This window comes from Oryctolagus cuniculus, chromosome 1 (assembly GCF_051225735.1).
Source record: "Oryctolagus cuniculus isolate XC-2025 breed Fujian yellow rabbit chromosome 1, ASM5122573v1, whole genome shotgun sequence".
Classification (NCBI taxonomy): domain Eukaryota; kingdom Metazoa; phylum Chordata; class Mammalia; order Lagomorpha; family Leporidae; genus Oryctolagus; species Oryctolagus cuniculus.
The window spans coordinates 150,363,681-150,382,459 of NC_142867.1; the positions used below are offsets into that span (position 1 = coordinate 150,363,681).

At 45.7% G+C, this 18,779-nt stretch overlaps 1 long non-coding RNA gene across 1 annotated transcript; it reads right to left on the reverse strand.

Annotated features, from left to right (window-relative positions):
• Positions 1-654: 654 nt before the first annotated feature.
• On the reverse strand, positions 655-14,819 carry LOC149128697 (uncharacterized). Its single transcript, XR_016213491.1, has 4 exons — positions 14,590-14,819; positions 13,928-13,985; positions 3,535-3,661; positions 655-817 (listed from the first exon to the last, which is right to left on the reverse strand). It is a non-coding gene; the product is annotated as an uncharacterized LOC149128697 (long non-coding RNA).
• Between the last annotated feature and the right edge of the window lie 3,960 nt (positions 14,820-18,779).

Below are 18,779 nucleotides of genomic sequence, written 5' to 3' on the forward strand. Positions count from 1 at the left end.
CACAGATTTTCTTGCTCATGTGGAGTTACTGTATTCAGCATCTTAACTTAATACCTCAGTCACTCAGTCTCCTAACCACAGAATGAAAACTTCCCTTTCATGTACAGGGTTTGGGGGAGACAAATGTTACCATGAACCAAAACTCCTCCTAGACACAAAAGCCTGAAATCCTCCCCATTCCTACTGCTGAAACTCATAGAATTATGCCTTCTTTTCGTTAATGTCTGCTGTGATTTGGAGATGGTTTGGCCTTACCAAAACTCATGTTGAATCTTGTTTTCCAATGAAATGATATTGAGAGGTGGTTGGCCTTTAAGGGGTGTTGGGGTCATGCATCCATGAATGGGTGATGGCTTTCCTGTGGGAAGGAGGTAGTTATCACAGGAGTCCAGCCCCCTCTGTTTACTTTCCACATGCACCCACTTCTGCCTTGAGTTTGAACAGTGCAGGATCCCCCACAAGAAGGCGGGCAGATGCCTATGCCTTACTCTTGGACTTCCAGAACTGTGTGCCCCCACCCCCAAAATCTTTCTCTATAATTACCCAGTCTCAGCTGGTCTGGCTTAGCAATGAAAAATCGACTAAGTGCCTCATTCTTTTTTTTTTAAGTTTTATTTGTTTATTTCAAAGGCATAGTTACAGAGAGGTGGAGGCAGAGACAGAGAGAGGTCTTCCACCCACTGGTTCACTCCCCAGATGGCTCCAATGGCGGGAACTGTGCTGATCTGAAGCGAGAAGTCAAGAGCTTCCGGGTCTCCCATGCAGGTGCAGGGGCCCAAGGACTTGAGCTATCTTCTACTTGGGCCATAGCAGAGAGCTGGATTGGAAGTGGAGCAGGTGGGGTTCGAACCTGGCTGGGATGCTGGCACTGCAGTAGCAGTTTTACCTACTATGACACAGCGCCAGCCCTCACTAAGTGCCTTGTTCTATAGCACTACTACTTGTCCTTACTAAGTTATACTGCACGTTTTTGCTTTCTTAGCTCCTAGATGAAACCCACTGAGCTAAGATGCCATTTATCTTTGCATTTCTGGACATACCCTAACTAATTATTACTGCCTTGAACATCACAATGCCTTAATGTGAAAGTCAGGACATGGATATAGAAAACTGATTCTTATCCTTGTTCAGTATGACAGCAGAGTGACACTGCTCTGGCCTCAATTTTCTGGTTACTAACATGGGAGCAAGAAAACCTGCCCTGCCTATATGTCACACAAAGTTATTTTGAGAATTAACTAAGATAATAAGCTATGAAGTGATAAAGCATTATTTTCAAGTATTAGTTTAAATAAATATATTTACCCTTTACAACCAAAGCTTGTAAAATTTCATTGCTTTGCACTAAATATTTTCTTTGATCCATCAGTCATTCTCAAAGTGATACACTGTTGACTTTAAATATTTAGCACCACAAATCCAAGCTGCAAAGAATATAACTCTTAAATATGCATTTTAATGAGCCAAATAAAGGTTTACAGCAGATACACTCTACGGGAATATTTCCAATGAAAGCAGAGAAATTCCTAAATAGTTAATAAGGAGATCCAAGGAGCGCAGAGGAAACAAAAGGACAGTGGACCACTGTGGACATTTAAGAGAAATGTACAGAAAGCTCTTGTCAAGATTTTGCTGGGTATTTTGAACTTAGAAGTCTTCTTAAGAGAACTTATCAAGAAAACACATCATCAATCCTCGTTCATCGTATATTATAGTTATTTCACAGAAATGAAACAATTCACCCAAAGTCAATTCATATTTGCTACCTCAAAAGCAGTAAAAGTTAAGGTAGCCTTTACAGTGCAGTTAGTTAAGCCACCACTTGGGACACATACCTCCCATATCTGAGTAGGGGTTCAAACCCCAGATCCTACACTTTTTTTAAAAAAATTACTTTTACTTACTTGAAAGGCAGAGTTACGGAGAGAGAGGGAGAGAGGCAGAGAGAGAGAGGTCTTCCATCTGCTGCTGATTCATTCCCCAAATGGCCACAATGGCCAGGACAGGCATTATAAGCTGTGGTTTTATCTGCTACACCACAACGTTGGCCCTGATCCCCCACTTTTAATCCAGCTTCCCGCTAATGATCCTAGGAAGGCAGCAGATGATGACCCAAGTACCCGGGTCCCTGTCACCCACATAGGTGACCCAGATGCAATTCTGTGCCTCTGGCTTCAGCCTGGCGCAGCCCTGGTTGTTGTGGGCATTTGGGAAGTGAACCAGTGAATGGACTCTCCTTGAGGTTGCTGCATTTAACAAAAGCAGGAACGATATTCTGAATGTTGTATACTAATATGGAATTGACTTGAATTTTTTCTGTGGGTATTCACAACTCAAATTTAAGAGAACATATGGCGGCTGGCGCTGTGGTGCAGTAGGTTAATCATCTGCCTGCTGCACCTGCATCCCATATGGGCTGCTCCACTTCTAATCCAGCTCTCTGCTATGGCCTGGGAAAGCAGTGGAAGATGGCCCTAGTCCTTGGGCCCCTGCACCCATATAGGAGACCCAAAGAGGCTCCTGGCTCCTGGCTTTGGCCTGGCCCAGCCTCAGTCATTGCAGCCATTTGGGGAGGGAACCAGCAGGTGGAAGACCTTTCTCTCTGTCTCTCCCTCTCTCTGTAACTTTACCTCTCAAATAAATAAATAAAATCTTTTTTAAAAAAATTGTGGGAGTGGGTGTTTAGCTTGGCAGTTAAGCTGTCTGAGTTCCACATGGAGTACAAGTGTTCAATATCTGCTTTTGGTTTCTGACTCCAACTTTCTGCCAATGCAGACCCTGGGGGGCAGCAGTGAAGGCTCAAATAATGGGGTTTGCACCCCTCACGTGGGAAATCTGGACTGCCTCCCTGCCATTGCATGCATTTGGGGGAGTGAACCAGCAGCCGCTTCACCCTCTGTGTCTCTCTTCCTCTTTGTTCCTTTGTCTCTCAAATAAATACATGTTTAACAAAAATAAATAAAACCAAATGTCCCAAAATAAAATGAAAGCATCAGAGAAGGAAGAGAAATTTGAATCTGTATTAATTTTTCATTTATGAACTGCCAAACTAACTCCATGCTTAAAGTGTACAAAGTGAGCATAGATTATTTTAAAACAGCCAGGGCAAGCCTTGCCTTGGGACTTAGTGAGGCTAATCCTTAACCTTCGGTGTTCAAGGTAATGTGTTGCTGATCTTAACCCAAGGCCCAACCTTGTGCCCCATTAGACTGCCCCTCAGGGAGGGGAGGTTGCGTTGCACTTAGACTAAGCCTAACAGAGCAAGGAGAGAGAGGGGGAGAGGGAGGAGACAAGAGGGACAGAGAAGCCCTAACTGGGACCTGAACAGCCCCTCCCTGGCTCTGACAAGCTCCACTTCAGGCAAAGAGAAGAAAGCAAACTGTCTAGTTCCTCTCTGACAAAAGCAAGAAAGACAAAGAAACCACACAGGAGAAAACAATGAAAGGGACAAGTTGCTGAGGGAGGAAGCAGCTGTGCGCTGGCTCCGTGCAGACATCCCACCTGCGGATGACTCTCCCCGCTCCGAGGACTCACCTACTGCCGCCCCCATGCACCACACAGCGACAGGTTTGCAGAAACGATTCGTGTGCTCCGTTCCACCTGGACCACGGAGACTTCAGCTTCAGTCCGGGGGTACTGTGCACCCACGGCGCACAAGGCACTGCGCAGGGTGAAAGAGGAGGTGGCAAGGAGACAATGTGAATCTCACCCGCAGGGAACTTGTGGTCAAGACAAGGCAGGGACACGAATAATAAAGAGAAATACAAGAGAGTCTTGGGTGTGTGCTTTAATACAGGAAGCACGGAGGCGGGAAAAATTAAATCCAACTTGAGACTGGAGGAGAAAGGATGCTGGGAAGTCTTGTGGCCACAGCGGCCACTGGGGCGCACATTGGATTTAGGGAGGTAGAAGAGGAGCCTGTGTTGTAGCACAGTGGGCTAAGCTGCCACCTGCGATGCTGCATCTCGAGGGGGTACCGGTTTGAGTCCTAGCTGCTCCACTTCTGATCCCGCACTGTGCTAAAGCACCTGGGAAAGCAATGAAAGATGGACGGCCCAAGTGCTTGAGCTCCTATACCCTCAGGGGAGACCTGGATGGAGCTTCTGGCTTCGGCCTGGCCCAGCCCTGGTCATTGTGGCCATTTGGGAAGTGAACCAACAAATGGAAGATATCTCTCTCTGTCTCCTTTCTCTTCACCCCCCCCCCCCATTTCTCCTTCCTCTTTCTCCCTCTCTGTAACTTCCTTTCAAGTAAATAAATAAATTAAAAAAAAAAGGTATAAGAGTAAAGCCCATTTGATTGCCAGAGAAATACAGTCAGGTGCCAGCAAAGCATTTGCACAATGGGGATGGGGGAATCCCTTAAGATTACAATGAAGCTGAGAAACCCTTGTGTGTGTGTGGTGATGCTGATGTGAACAACCTACTGCACAGTGTGTCTTGCAGAAGCACAGCATATAAGATTATGTACAGTGCATAATACTTGGTAGTAACAATAAAGATCTATGTTACTGGTTATGAATTAATATATTATACTTTCTATCATCATTTTAGGGTGTATTCTTTCTACCTAGGTTAAAATAAAACAGTGTTCTGGATTTTACCCGCAGTAGCCTCACACATATCATTACCACATCTCTGTATCAAAAGGCTACATCAAGTGATGGATTCACACCATTTCAGTTTATCTCAGTACCTTCTATGTAATGTTTGTTCAATGACAAGATCTCCCAAAATGCATTTATTCAGGACATATCCCAGTGATTACCCGACATTTCCAACACATTCTGATCTAAGCCATCCAAAGAGGCCAAACAGGCAAAATCCCTAAGATTCATGGCATTGGGGAGAAATTGGAAACATAACCATGCATTGTCACTAGGGTTATGGGAAAAGAACAGAGCAGAGAACCAGGCCTTGCTCCTTTTCCACATTTAAAAATGCCACTTGTCATGGGTAACTAAATATGTCCTTGATTCACAAATGAGCACACCCAGGACCGCCCAGACTAGTTCCCTTGTGGCCCTTCCTGCACACCAGCTACAGAGTGTGGTGGCAACAGCCAGGTTTAACAGCCTAAGCTTTAAAACATTTGTCTGAAGTCAATTTCACCTTCCCTTCACATCCTCCCTCACGCTAATGTTCCTATACAGAGCCTCTTGGACTCATGACGGCTTAATTTACAATTTTTTTGACTTTGAAAAGCAAAATGCATTCACTAATAACCATACTTTGGACTTTGAATTTTGATCTTTTCTTGGGCTAGTACCATGTGTGGTAAGATACTGGGCAGCTGCCAATCAACCACACAATTATGAGAGCAAACAACCAGTACTCTGTAGTGTACTGTGTTGCTAAGCTTAAGCTATTTGGTAAGTTAGGTGTATTAAATGCATTTTCCACCTATGATCTTTTCAATTTATGATGGGTGTCTCAGGGCATAACCTCATCATAAGTCAAGGAGCATGTGTGTCATCTGCCAGAATCCTGACAATAATCCTAGTTTATCATTCCACTTACAGTACTGTGGGTGCTTGGCTTATAATGCTGCTGTTTAACCAGCTCCCAGCTCTGGGCTTCCTACCTCAGTCATGTGGGCAAATTTCAACCAGATTCTTCTGGATTCAAAGGGCAGAAATAGATTACAAATGCAGTATGAGAGGTGCAATCATCCCACTCAAATTATTCTGATTACCAATGAAGTAATTGGACACTTAATGCCATTTTTTTTTATCTGGAGGAATTGTTTGGCCTACTAGATGGGATGCCTGCATTCCACATCAAAGTTCTGGAGTTCATGTCCTAAGTCAACTCCAGATTCAGATTCAGGGTGCTACTGTGCACCCTGCAAGGCAGCAGTGATGAGTGGTTGGGTCATTGCCATCCATGTAGGAGACCTGGATTTGGTTCCTGGCTCCTGGTTTGAACCCAGACCAGCCTAGCTGTTTGCAGGCATTTGAAAATGGGAGCTCTCTGTGTTTGTCTCTGCCTCCCTCTATGTGTGTGTGTGTGTGTGTGTGTGTGTGTCTCAAATAGTAACAACCAAACAAAAAAAAATCTTCCTGTATTTGTTTTAAGCTAACTATGGCAGAAATATAATAGTAATCCATAATTTGCTACAATACTGCATCCAAACCAAATGGGCTATTAAGATTCCTTTAAAAAATCATCTGACAAGAGATGTGTGTTGACACCTTTGCTTTGGGAGGAAATGTGACATATTTTCCAGAACCACAGGCATAAGATCAGAGACTGAGAGACCTGAAACCCACAGATGGCCTCCATAAACATGATCACCCAGGCCACCTGCTCCATGATGTAGAAGCAGCTGACATCAGGGACGCCGCCCCAGTCTGCTCACCCCCACTGCCAGGATTATCAGTCATTGTGTGAGAGAAACACGCTAAACGCCTGCAGAGCGATGTTTCAGGCTAAATCGCTTAGGAAACATTCTCTGAAAATCGTCGCCTTGAAGTAACTAGCTGTACGATATACGATACCTAGTAACAGAAAGTCACTAAGAACGTATGCCGCCTTCTGCCTCAGTTTCTTTCTTTGTGTAGTGAGGATAAAAATGGCGGCCACCTCATGGAGCTGCTGAAAGACATAACTGAGTACAGATTTGTAGCGTGCTTAGAAAACAGTATGTGACACATGCTGACTCAGTACATGTCCACACAGGGCGAATGAATGAAAGGGCAGTCACCAGTCTCTCTGTGGCAGCCTTAGTGTTGGGATTAATAGCACTGCTTTAATTCCCGTACTGAGAACATCCTGCCGTAAAACCGCACACCCAGAGAAATGGGAAGCCTTGCCAGAGAGAGAATTCCTTTGCAGGAACAGCCTCAGCTCTCTGCTTCCCATCCAGACGCATGCCTCTGAGCCATCATGGCCTCAACCACAGTGTGGTTATGTGGCTTTTCAAATGACCACCTGCTCAGGGATCCCTCTGCAGCTGGTCAGGCTTCAGATCGCCATCCATAAGGAGACGTGGGAAGTTTAGAAAAGCCTCACCTCGAGCCCCTTGCCACTCCCCAGCCCCCCTTAATCGCCCCTGAACAGAGTTAGGTAGGAGGTATTTGTTCCCTCTCTACTGTAAGGGGATGCACAGCAACAGGCCAGCTCTAGAAGAGAACACCCAACAACCTGTGATGGGGTATGAGCCTTTTGGTCTCCTCTTCCCTGATTTCCTAGGGGCTCCTAAGATGAAAACAAATCCACCTGGCTCTGCAGAGCACGGCTGGAGAGGGAAAGGGAACCCCCTGGCTCTGCTGAGCTCTTTTCCATCAACTAATTCTGCTGAACTTCAAAACAACGTATTGTTAAGGAATCTCCAAGTTTGGTGACTAGTTTCCATTTAGGCTTTATTGAGCAAGCATAGCTTTTAGAACACCGTGGCAAATCCTTAAAAATATATATGGAAGGACAGATGCTTAGCACAGCAGTTAAGATATCTGTACCCTACGTTGAAGTACTTGTTTAACACCAGGCTCTGGCTCCCGACTCCAGCCTCCCCTGGAAGACAATGGTGATGTCTCAAGTAACTGGATCCCTGCCACCCATGAGGGAGACCTGGGTTGAGTTCCTGTCTCCCAGCCTCAGCCTGGTCATCTTTGGCCATTGTGGGTATCGGTGGGTGATGCCAGTTCTGTCTCTGCCTCCCTCTTCTTGTCTCTCTAAGGATCTAGGGAAAAGGTTTCTGTTGGCCTATGACGACAGCGGTGGCTTTGTATGTCTATCTCACAGATGAAGAAACTGAGTCTCCGTGAAATTAAATAACATCTGAAGGTCACACTGACACAAAGATCTTAAGCCAGGAGTACAGAAACTGCTCTCTGTTGGCTTCAAGGTCTGCACTCCCCATTCTGCCCCACTGAGTGTCTGGGGTTCACACAGGAACAAGCAAAAGGCAGAACAGAAAGTGGTTACCACGCCTGTCTGCTGAGGGGTCTGCCACATGGAAGAACAAGGCCGGAAGCACCTGGTGTGTGGTTAGGTGGAGGTCGGCTGGTCATTTCTTAAGCAGAGAGAGGAATTGTGTGAATTTGTCTGCTGTCTGCTTTGTCCAGCATGAACAGACATGGAGGTGGAAGATGGGCCAGCAACACGGAGGCGAGAAGAAAAAGAAAAGCAATGCTTCAGCAATGAGTCTGATGATTTTTCACCTGCTTCCCTCCTCCAGGTGCACTGCACCATGGGTCAGCAATCAACACAAGGAGCCCAGGAACCACAGCAAAGTGAGCCAAACTCCTAGTGCAGGCCCTCCCATGGAGTCTTGGAGAAGTCCTAAGGGGCCTCTGACCAGGTCAGAGCTCATGCAGCTGGACACAGAATGAACCCTCAAGGGGACAATCCTGGATGCGGGGCCCTGGAATGGGAGCCTCCTGCTTCCCAAAGGTAGACTACAAATGAACCTGTGGGCAGCTATTCCAGGCAGAAGCAGCTAACAGTCTAAGGAATGCCTGCAGAATCATTTTTTTTCCTGTGCATATCTGTGTAAGTTTTTCCCCCACCAGTTGAATTTCTTTCCACAAACTTGCATTGGAAGTGCTCACAAAAGATTCACCAGCACCTGCCTGTCTAGAGGAGGCCCTCTCTGGGAGTGGGGAAGAGAGTCAGTCTGAACTTGAGCCCTGGTAGCAGTCCTCTGTGGTTCACTTACAGCAGCCTGATGCTGTAGAAATGGTGCCTAACACTTCCCAAGTTTGGGTTTCCTGGCCTGGTGTGTGGACATGGACGTCTGCCAGGCCCTCTCCTCTCACAAGGTGATTGCATGGGCTGCAAATGGAATTGGGGTTGCAAAGCTGATGTGTTATTGAATTGACAGCTTGTGAAAAGTGGACTTCTACATAGATTCACTGGTAAAGAAAGAAGCCACCTTCAAATCCAGCAAATTTTCTTCTTGCTACAAAGAGCAAGAGAACAAATAATTACAGAAGCACTCTTTAAGAACTGGGAATGTGGAAAGATAGCCTGGATGAAAGGCTGGCCTCTCTCTGTAGCTCTCTCTCCATCCCTCCGTGTTATCAGAGGTCAAAACCGTTGGGCATGAAGCCTGGCCTGCTTCAAACACTAGAGGTCTTGCCTTAAGGGTTCATACTGATTCAGTCCAAACCTTCTGTAGTAAGATAGCTACAAGGTAAGAAGGGAAAATGCCTACAGGTGAGTTTTTTTTTAAATGACATTAAAAATATACAAGATATAAAACTATAAAATACACAAAGCATGAATTCTAAAATGTGAAGAAAAAAAGATATGTCAGAACTAGGATAAAATATGATGGGAAAGAATCACAGTCTTGTGAAAACTGGGACATCATTTAAATTCCTTTACTATAGAAAGGAATTAATTAATTAGTTCCTTTAGAAAATATCTTTTAATAAGGCAGTCATTTGGTATACTGATGAAGACCACACTAGGGATGCCAGCATCCCATATCTGAGTACCTGGTTCGAGTCCCAGCTATTTTGCTTTTGATCCAGTTTCTTATTAATGCTCCACCTGAGAAGCAGCAGGTGATAATCCAAGTACTTACATTCCTGCCACCCGTGTGGGAGACTCAGAATGAGTGCCAGGCTCCTGGATTTGACCTGGTGCAGCTCTGGCTATTGTGGACATTTGGGAAGTGAAACAGTAGATGGAAGATCTGTGTGTGTGTGTGTGTGTGTGTGTGTGTGTGTGTCTGCCTTTCAAATAAAAGTTTTTTGTTTTTGTTTTTGTTTTTGTTTTGTCTGTTTGTTTGTTTTTGACAGGCAGAGTGGACAGAGAGAGAGAGAGACAGAGAGAAAGGTCTTCCTTTGCTGTTGGTTCACCCTCCAATGGCCGCTGTGGCCAGCGCACCGCGCTGATCCGATGGCAGGAGCCAGGTACTTATCCTGGTCTCCCATGGGGTGCAGGACCCAAGCACTTGGGCCATCCTCCACTGCACTCCTGGGCCACAGCAGAGAGCTGGCCTGGAAGAGGGGCAACCGGGACAGAATCCAGCGCCCCGACCGGGACTAGAACCTGGTGTGCCGGCGCCGCAAGGCGGACGATTAGCCTAGTGAGCCGTGGCGCCAGCCTAAAAGTTTGTTTAAATATTTCTTTACATTTTTAAAAATATCCCTTCATATTATCCCAACTGACTATTAATGATAATGCAGTTAGAATTTCATCCATTTTATTCAGACCCAGGATGGGTGATTGAGTCCACATATTCACTTTCTGTAGATTATGTGGAAATTTGAAGGAAACAGATTTTGGGTACAGCAGTATAAATGTGTAAGCAAATGTCCCTGTTGAAAGGTATGCAGGTTTCAGCAAATTATTAGGTCATCTTTTAAAAATGATCTAAGGGCTGGCATTGTAGCATAATAGGTAAAGCCACCACCTGTGATGTCAGCATCCCATATGGATGCTAGTACATGGATTCATATCCCAGCTGCTCCACTTCCTATCCAGGTCCCTGCTAATGGCCTGGAAAAGCAGCAGAAGATGGCCCAAGTGCTTGGGTCCCTGCCACCCACAGGGAAGACACAGAAGAAGCTCCTGGCTCCTGGCTTTGGCCTGGCCCAGCCCCAGCTTTTGCAGCCATCTGGGGAGTGAAACCGCAGATGGAAGAGATCCTTCCTTCCATCCTCTCTCCCTCCCTCCCTCCCTCCCTCCCTCCCTTCCTTCCTTCCTTCCTTCCTTCCTTCCTTCCTTCCTCTCTCTCCTTCTTTCTTTTTCTTTCTTTTCTCTCTCTTTCCTCCTCCCTCTCTGTCTCCCCCTCCCCTTCTCTATCCATAACTCTTTCAAATAAATAAATGAATCTGTTTTAAAATTATAAAAAAATCATTAAATTATCTTATGAAGGGCTCAATCTCTAAACATACCTGCATTTTCACATACTGAGATTTCCTACAGCGAGACAGGATTGAACTTTATCATTTTATTACCTCTGATTGGCTTGATTTTTTAAAGAGTCTTGCACAATTTGTGCTGCTAGTATAAAACATAAGTATATGGGGCCTGACCCTGTAAGTGAGAAGAGAATAAATTCAAGGCCACTGGGGTACAGTTCAGTATATTAACTCACCCCTGATTTAAATTTCAGCCTAATAGAATGAAGTCACAGATGGGTGGAGAGAAGAGCAGTTTTCTGCCAGGGGGTGTAGCTGCTGAGCCAGAAGAAAGAGGGACCAGCATTCCCCACTGGGCTATAACACAGGGCTGCACATGGGCAGAAGGATTAACGCTGCCCATTCACATGCGTCTACCCAGACACAGGTGCACTGGCCCTGTGGCCTTATTTAGGGTAGGAGTCTAGTTGTGAGCGGATCCAAATGAAGAGGGCTTTGAAAAAGGGCTCAATTCCCACACACAGACAATTCAAGGCCACTGGGTAAGCTCCATGTTCCCCTGGGCCTGAGGAGGCCTCTACACTTTCTCTCCTCCGTCACCGGGAAGCAGTGCCCATCCTCATAGTCCTGGGTTGGGTACCAGCAATGCTTTCACTTTCTAAACAGTGAAAGACTGTAAGGATAACGTCAGGTTACTATACCAGTTCTCCTTTTCCAAACTGATGGAAGTCATAGGGAATAAAATCTCACTTGCAGTTTCAACTGCGGCTAGAACTTTTGGCTGATGAGGTGTGAGTTTAGGAGGTGAGAGTGACTTCCTGTCTGTGTCATTAAAGGAGGTGTCAGGTGACAGTGGACCACTTCTTCCCCCAATCCTCCATCTCAGACTACAAGAAAGGCTGCAGGTTCAGACTCCTAATGGAGCCACCACCACACCAGCCCTGCACTGTCCATATTAAGGTTTCTCTATGACAAAGAATAAACTTCTATCTTTCTGTCTCCGTCCTCTGTATCTCTGTTACAGGTCATGGAAACTGAATCCTATCTGAAACACCCATCTTAAGGGAAATTTCATGAGGGGGAAAAAGGTCAATATTTTACTTGACTAGGGGCCAGTGGTTAGTCACAAGATCTCACCACCAGTCTTTAAATTATTAGGCATCTAATATACATTTAACTAACATCTGCAGTGTTCCAGACAGTGTACCAGGTCTTTAGAGCAATGCAAAATGAATGTGCCCTGATCCCTCCCCTCAAGGAATTTCACAGCAAATAAAGGAAAGAATGAAGGGAGCAGAGAGACGGGAATGTGGGTAGCACACCAGGCACAGCTGTAGTGGTTTCCATGTGTTTTATATCATCTGCATCTCACAAAGTGTGGAATCCATCGGATAGAGGCAGAGACTGAAGCCCCAAGGGATTATAGGATGTGCCCAAGGCTACAGCTACGGCAAGGATGGAATCAAGATTTTGGTTTAGATTTGTTTGACTCCCAAGTCATGTGTTACATCATGTTGCTTCATGGACATGGACATGAAAAGAAAGACTGCAAGACTCTATGTGACAAGCATCCAACATGCCAAATGCTTCAGCTGGTATGTAATTCCTCTTAAAGGGCATAGCGAGTAAAGCCACTGCCTGCAGTGCCGGCAGCCCATGTGGGCTTCAGTTCAAGACCCGGCTGCTCCACTTCTGATCCAGCTCTCTGCTTGGACTGGAAAAGCAGTGGAGGATGACCCTTGGGCCCCTGCACCCATGTGGGAGACCCAAAAGAAACTCCTGGCTCCTGGCTTCAGATCGGCGCAGCTCCAGCCATTGAGGCCATCTGGGAAGTGAACCAGCGGATGGAAGACCTCTCTCTCTTTTTGCCTCTCCTCTCTCTGTGTAACTGTGACTTTCAAGTAAAATAAATAAATCTTAAAAAAAAAAAACACAGCTACCCAAGCAATACAGTTTTTCCAGTGCCACTCTGTGTCCTAGAGCAAACACACTCCTCGCCCTTCTGAAAGAAAGAGGAAACCTATGTATGGTCACCACATTCACATCATGGGCACAAAGTGCCATCTTCCACATTCCATTACTATAACCCTAGTCTGCATTTTATCTCTTCTCCTCAGAGCCAAGAAAAGAAGAGAGATCAGTTCCTTTCCTGGTCATCATTTTCGTCTGCTCATCCACTTTGGACCCCAGCCTTTTTCCCTCTGGGCATTTCTCACTCCGGATTCCACTGACATAAAAGAGCCTTTGAAGACTGAATCATCCTCCATCCAATGGTTTTATCTGCCTACTCTAACCCAATGCATAAAAAGTAACCTTCCAGACTTTTATAAAATTATCATATTATCTCCTAAATCATCATACCTTCCACTAAAAATGCCCAACTCTTACTGTATCATTAGCAAACGTAAGACAATGTTCAAAATTCCAGACCCCCAAAAAGTCTATGTGGAATGGAACTTTTTAAAATCAGTGGTAGTATTAGTGTGTGCTCAAATTACAATACTAATTTTGAATGAATATGCAACAGCTGGGCAAAGCCTAGTTTGCCTATTCACTTTAAAGGCTGTGAGAAATGTTGGTTAAGTCCTTGTTACACACAAAGAGGACTTGTCCCAGAGAATTATGTGAGTTCCACCTAGCAGAGTTTCTTGGCTTTAAAGAAAGGATAATCAGGGCCAGCGCTGTGGTGCAGTAAGTTAAGGACCCAGCCTGCAGTGCTGGCATCCCATATGGGCTCTGGTTTGAGTCCTGGCTGCTCCTCTTCCTATCCAGCTCTCTGCTGTGGCCTGGGAAAGCAGTAGAAGATGGCCCAAGTCCTTGGGGCCCTGCACCCACATGGGAAACCCGGAAGAAGCTCCTGGCTTCGGATCAACTCAGCTCTGGCCATTGTGGTTTTTTTGAGAGTGAATCAGTGGAATGGAAGACTTCTCTCTCTGGCTCTACCTCTCTCTATAACTTTGTCTTTCAAATAAATAAAATAATTCTTTAAAAGAAAGAAAGGATAATCAATATCACTCATGGATGAAACTAACAATCCCCAAATCTCTCTTGTTTTGCAAAATAAAAATTCAGATCATCATCCAGTTCAGTTTTCAGGGGCTAGCTTACCATGTGGTGTCTCAGGACCCAGGTACTAGCATCTGGTGGCTTCTCAGATTCCTCTGCACTTGACCAAAAGAGAGTTTGTATACATACAGAATATTATGTTGCTATTCATGTTCAAGACTGGACATCACAATCATGTCTATCACATTCTGATATCCAAAACCAAGATCTCATAGACCTAACATAATTGCAAGGATATCTGAGAAATGTGGTCTTCCAATGTGTCCTGGACAAGGAAATATAACTGAGAAACCAAGAACCAGTCTCTGGGTGCCAGCCTTGTGGTGTAACAGGTTAAGCCACCACTTAAAATGCTGGCCTCCCCTATCACAGTTCCAGTTCCAGTCCCAGCTGCTCCACTCTGATCCAGCTTCCTGCTGATGCACCTAAGAAAGCAACAGAAGATGGCCCAAGTACTTGGGCTTTCGCCACCCACTTGGGAGACCTGGATGGAGTTCCCCGGCTATTGTGGCCATTTGGAGAGTGGACCAGTCAATGTAAGTTCTCTTTCCCTCTGGGTCTCCCTCTGTCTTTGTTCTCTGTGTGTCTGGCTGGCTGGCTGTCTGTCTGTCTCTCTCTCTCTCTCCCCCTCCTCCTCCTCTGTAAGTCTGTCTTTTGAATAAATAAATAAATCTTTAAAAAGAAAAAATTAACCAGAGCTTTACCTACTCTTGGGGCTCAGACACTGGAAGTTGACTTCTCCACTCAGGTTAGAGGGTTGGCATGTATTTTCTCACTTTATTTCCTGGATGAAGTGTGTCCAAAAAGATGAGAGCGTCAGCACCCCTTGACGAACACAGAAAAACCCTGGTCATACATACACAATCTGCAGCTGCTGTGTTTTCCAATAAGCTCGGATTTCTGTTGGTGCCCTGCCAGCCATTCCCTACCCACTGTTGTAACCCCACCCCAACAGCTCTTTCCCAGCTCGGAGAAGCGGAACAGTGAGCCTTTCACCTCCCTGCTTCACAGGGAAATCATTTATCCTCATTAAGAGGCTTTTACCCCCTGAGTAGGGTTTTTGTTTGAAATAAGAGCGTCCTGTCTTCAGGAGGGATTCTCTCCTAAGACCATCAGTAAAGAAGCTTTTCCTGTTCAGCACTTTGTACCCTTATCGGATGACCAAAAGCATACGTGTCGCTCCCCCACTCGCGGAGGAACGACACCGGACCCTGCACTGTTCTCTTTGCCCGGTCCTTCCCGGGTTTGCTGCCGTTCTCCCACTTGCAGAGGAACGACGCAGTCCCGGGTTAGCTGCCGGCCCTCCCCCACCGCCTCTGCGGAGGGGCGGCACCCCCGCCGCTTTCCCCGCTTCCGCGGAGGAGCAGCACACACTCTCTCAGGGGTCTCTCAGGGGTCTCTCAGGGGTCTCTCAGGGGTCTCTCAGGGGTCTCTCAGGGGTCTCTCAGGGGTTGCTCAGATGTTCCTGGTGCATGTTGTCTCTCTCCTCCTTTATAGTCCTCTTCCACCAATCCCAACTCTGCTGCCCACACGCCGAGCACGCTGCTCTCCTCCAATCAGGAGCAGGATCAGCTCCTACAGCTCGTCAGTCGAATTGGTGAGGCAGCTGTGTGGAAGTTGTTTGCTGTCTCTCAGTGCCATAGTGTGGGAGATCAGATGCATAGAATTAGTCTTAGCAGTTCCAGTAATTTAGTCTAGTCTCGGTTGCTCCCCACATACATGTGTGCTCATCTGGAGCTGGGATAGAAGCAGTAGCAATAGGTTCAACGTTTGGCTCTGGTTATTGCGTAGTCATTACATCCCTCGTTCCATTCTCAGATACTCAGTTCTCTTTGTAGAGACATAATAAGATCGCACTTCCCTAACACCTTTGAAGTGAATGAAGCCTTGGGCCTTGACTTGGTCAAAGAAATGTGAGTCAAAATGACATATCATTGAAGCCAGTGTGTGGCTCAGTGGGTAGAGCTGCCACTTGTGGCACTAGCATCCTATGCAGAGCACCAGTTTGAGTCCTGACTGCTTTGCTGCTGACCCAGTTCCCTGCTAATATGCATCCTGAGAAGGCAGAAGATGATGGCCTGGGTGGCTGGAGCCCTGCCAGGAACACCTGGATGAAATTTCTCACACCTGGCTCCAGTGGCTATCTGGGGAGTGAACCAGCAAATGGGGGATCTCTCTTTCTCTCTCACTCTCACTCTCTCTCTCTCACTCTCCCCTTCTCTCTCTCTTCCTTTCAAATAAATAAATCTTAAAAAAAAATGACATGCACTTTCTAGATAGAAACCTGAGCAACAGTGTTTGATTCATTGTGCTCTCCCCCTTCTTTGCCACCCCCAATGCTGTGGCACTCAGCAGTCATTTTTCCCATGGGCAGCAGTCACTCAGTTCTTTTCCATAGAAGCTACGTCAGCCTGGGCCCCCGAGGAACCACAACAATCAGAGTCCCTGATGACTCATTGACCGTGTGGCATGAGAAAAACATAAACTTTGCTTCATTAAGCCACTGAGAATTTGAAGAACAACTACGTAAGGTCCCACATGCTTTCTTTTTAGGGCATCCTCTTCGTTCTATGTATTTTAGTTTTGTTCTGAAAAATGTCATGTATGTAAATCATACGTAATATATAGGGCTGATTTTTTAAATTTATTCATTTGAAAGGCTGAGTTACAGAGAGAGGAAGAGAGAGAGAAATCTTCCACCTGCTGATTCACTTCCCAATTGGCTGCAATGGCTGTGGCTGGGCCAGGACAAAGCCAGGAACCTGGAGCTTTTTCCAGTCTCTCACATGGGTGGTAGACACCCAAGTACTTGGGCCATCTTCTGCTGTTTTCCCAGGCCATGAGCAGAGAGCTAGGTGGGACGTGGAGCAGCCGGGACTCAAAATGGTCCCCATATGGGATACCAGCATAGCAGGCAGCAGCTTAACTCACTATGCCACCACGCCAGCCCCAAAGTCTGATTTTTAAAGTACACTCATATACCCATCACCCAACTTCAAAAATAGAACATGGGGCAGGTATTTGGCACAGCAGTTAAGAGGCCAGTTGACACCTGCATGCCACACTAGGGTCCCTGGGTTTCAGAGCTGGCTCTGCTTCTTATTCCAGCTTCTTGCTAATGTGCATTTTGGCAGACAGCAGATGATAGCTCAGGTAGATGCAGGCTGAGGTGTAGGCTTCTGGCTTTGGCCTGGCCTAGCCCTGGCTGTTGCAGGCATTTGAGGAGAATGGACTGGCAGATTGGAGCCCACTTACTCTCTTGCCCGCTCTCTCTTTCTTCCTCTCTCTCTGTCTTTCCTCTAAGTAAACAAGTACATTTTAAAAGAATATCTTGCGCCGGCGCCATGGCTCAATAGGCTAATCCTCCACCTAGCGGTGCTGGCACACCAGGTTCTAGTCCCGGTCAGGGCGCCGGATTCTGTCCCGGTTGCCCCTCTTCCAGTCCAGCTCTCTGCTGTGGCCAGGGAGTGCAGTGGAGGATGGCCCAAGTGCTTGGGCCCTGCCCCCCATGGGAGACCAGGAGAAGCACCTGGCTCCTGCCTTCGGATCAGCAAGGTGCGCCGGCCACAGTGTGCCAGCCGTGGCAGCCATTGGAGGGTGAACCAACGGCAAAGGAAGACCTTTCTCTCTGTCTCTCTCTCTCACTATCCACTCTGCCTGTCAAAAAAAAAAAAAAAAAAAAGAAAGAATATCTTGCATATATTCTCGTACACATTTCCAGTATACACCTTGAAGCAGAAATGCTGAGTTGTATAGTGTTTGCATGTTCTACTTTATTACATAAGATCAAATAGTTTTCCAAAGTGGCTGCAACAGTTCACACTGCCAGCAGCTTGTAGGAGAGCTCTCTCTGCAACACAGCATCACCACCACTTGGTATTGTTGGCCTTTTTCTTTTTTTGCCATTCAGGGGGGTTTAAAATAGTGTCTCATTGAGGTTTAATCTGTATTTTCTTTGGGGCATGCTTTCATCATGTGTGAATTCAAGAAACCATGATGAAATATCATTCAAAACAATTTGCCACAGGTATCCTTAGGAAGCAGATAAACTTTGCAAACTAGGCTCTTTCTCAGAGAAGAAGCCAAATAATTGAGAAAGGCACAATTATTCATTTTCAGACATTAGGAAATACCAAAGGGCATATGCTACTGTTTGTCTTGTAGATTAAACAGCTATTTCTTAAATGACTTCTTTTAGGGGGTTAACAGTTACCAAAAGCCATGTGAAAAGCAAATTTGTCTCAGGAAAATCATAAACACTCCTTTTATCTTACCAGATAAAGAGATTTAGGATAAATCCTAATGCACCCACTTGGCTGTACACAATTTATAGAAGAGGAAGAATTTGAAACACTTTCATGTAAACAATCAGATATTTTTGAAGGTTGCTAAAAGACTGTTTGACACTCTGGGTAAGTGGGGAGCATGTCAGAGTAAGAACCCGTTCTGGTTAATATCAGCACTCATTTCCCACTAGCAATGCAGCTCCATTAGGCACCGTTTTCATCTCTGCAGCCTTTACTTTTATGTAATGTTTACATCATTGACACCTACTCTTAGTGAAGCCCTAATATAAACAAGGGGTATAATAAGCCCTAATGTATTTTAACAAGATTTTTAAAGAGGTGGCTGGGGGATGAGGATAGCCAAATGTGCTACAGATAAAAGCGAAATTTTTCTAACACCTCAATCTTCTGTGACAACGACAGCCCCATAATTTAAGTCTGGGAGAGAAAGAGTCTCCCTGTGTTTATTCATTAATTAGAATCTGATGGACTCCAAATGTCATCTGACCAGCCAAATTCTGCAGCACAGCCTTTTAGCAGAAAATTATAAACTCAACCCTATTTAGAAAAGAGACATGAAAATAAATTCGCTTTGCTCCATAATATCT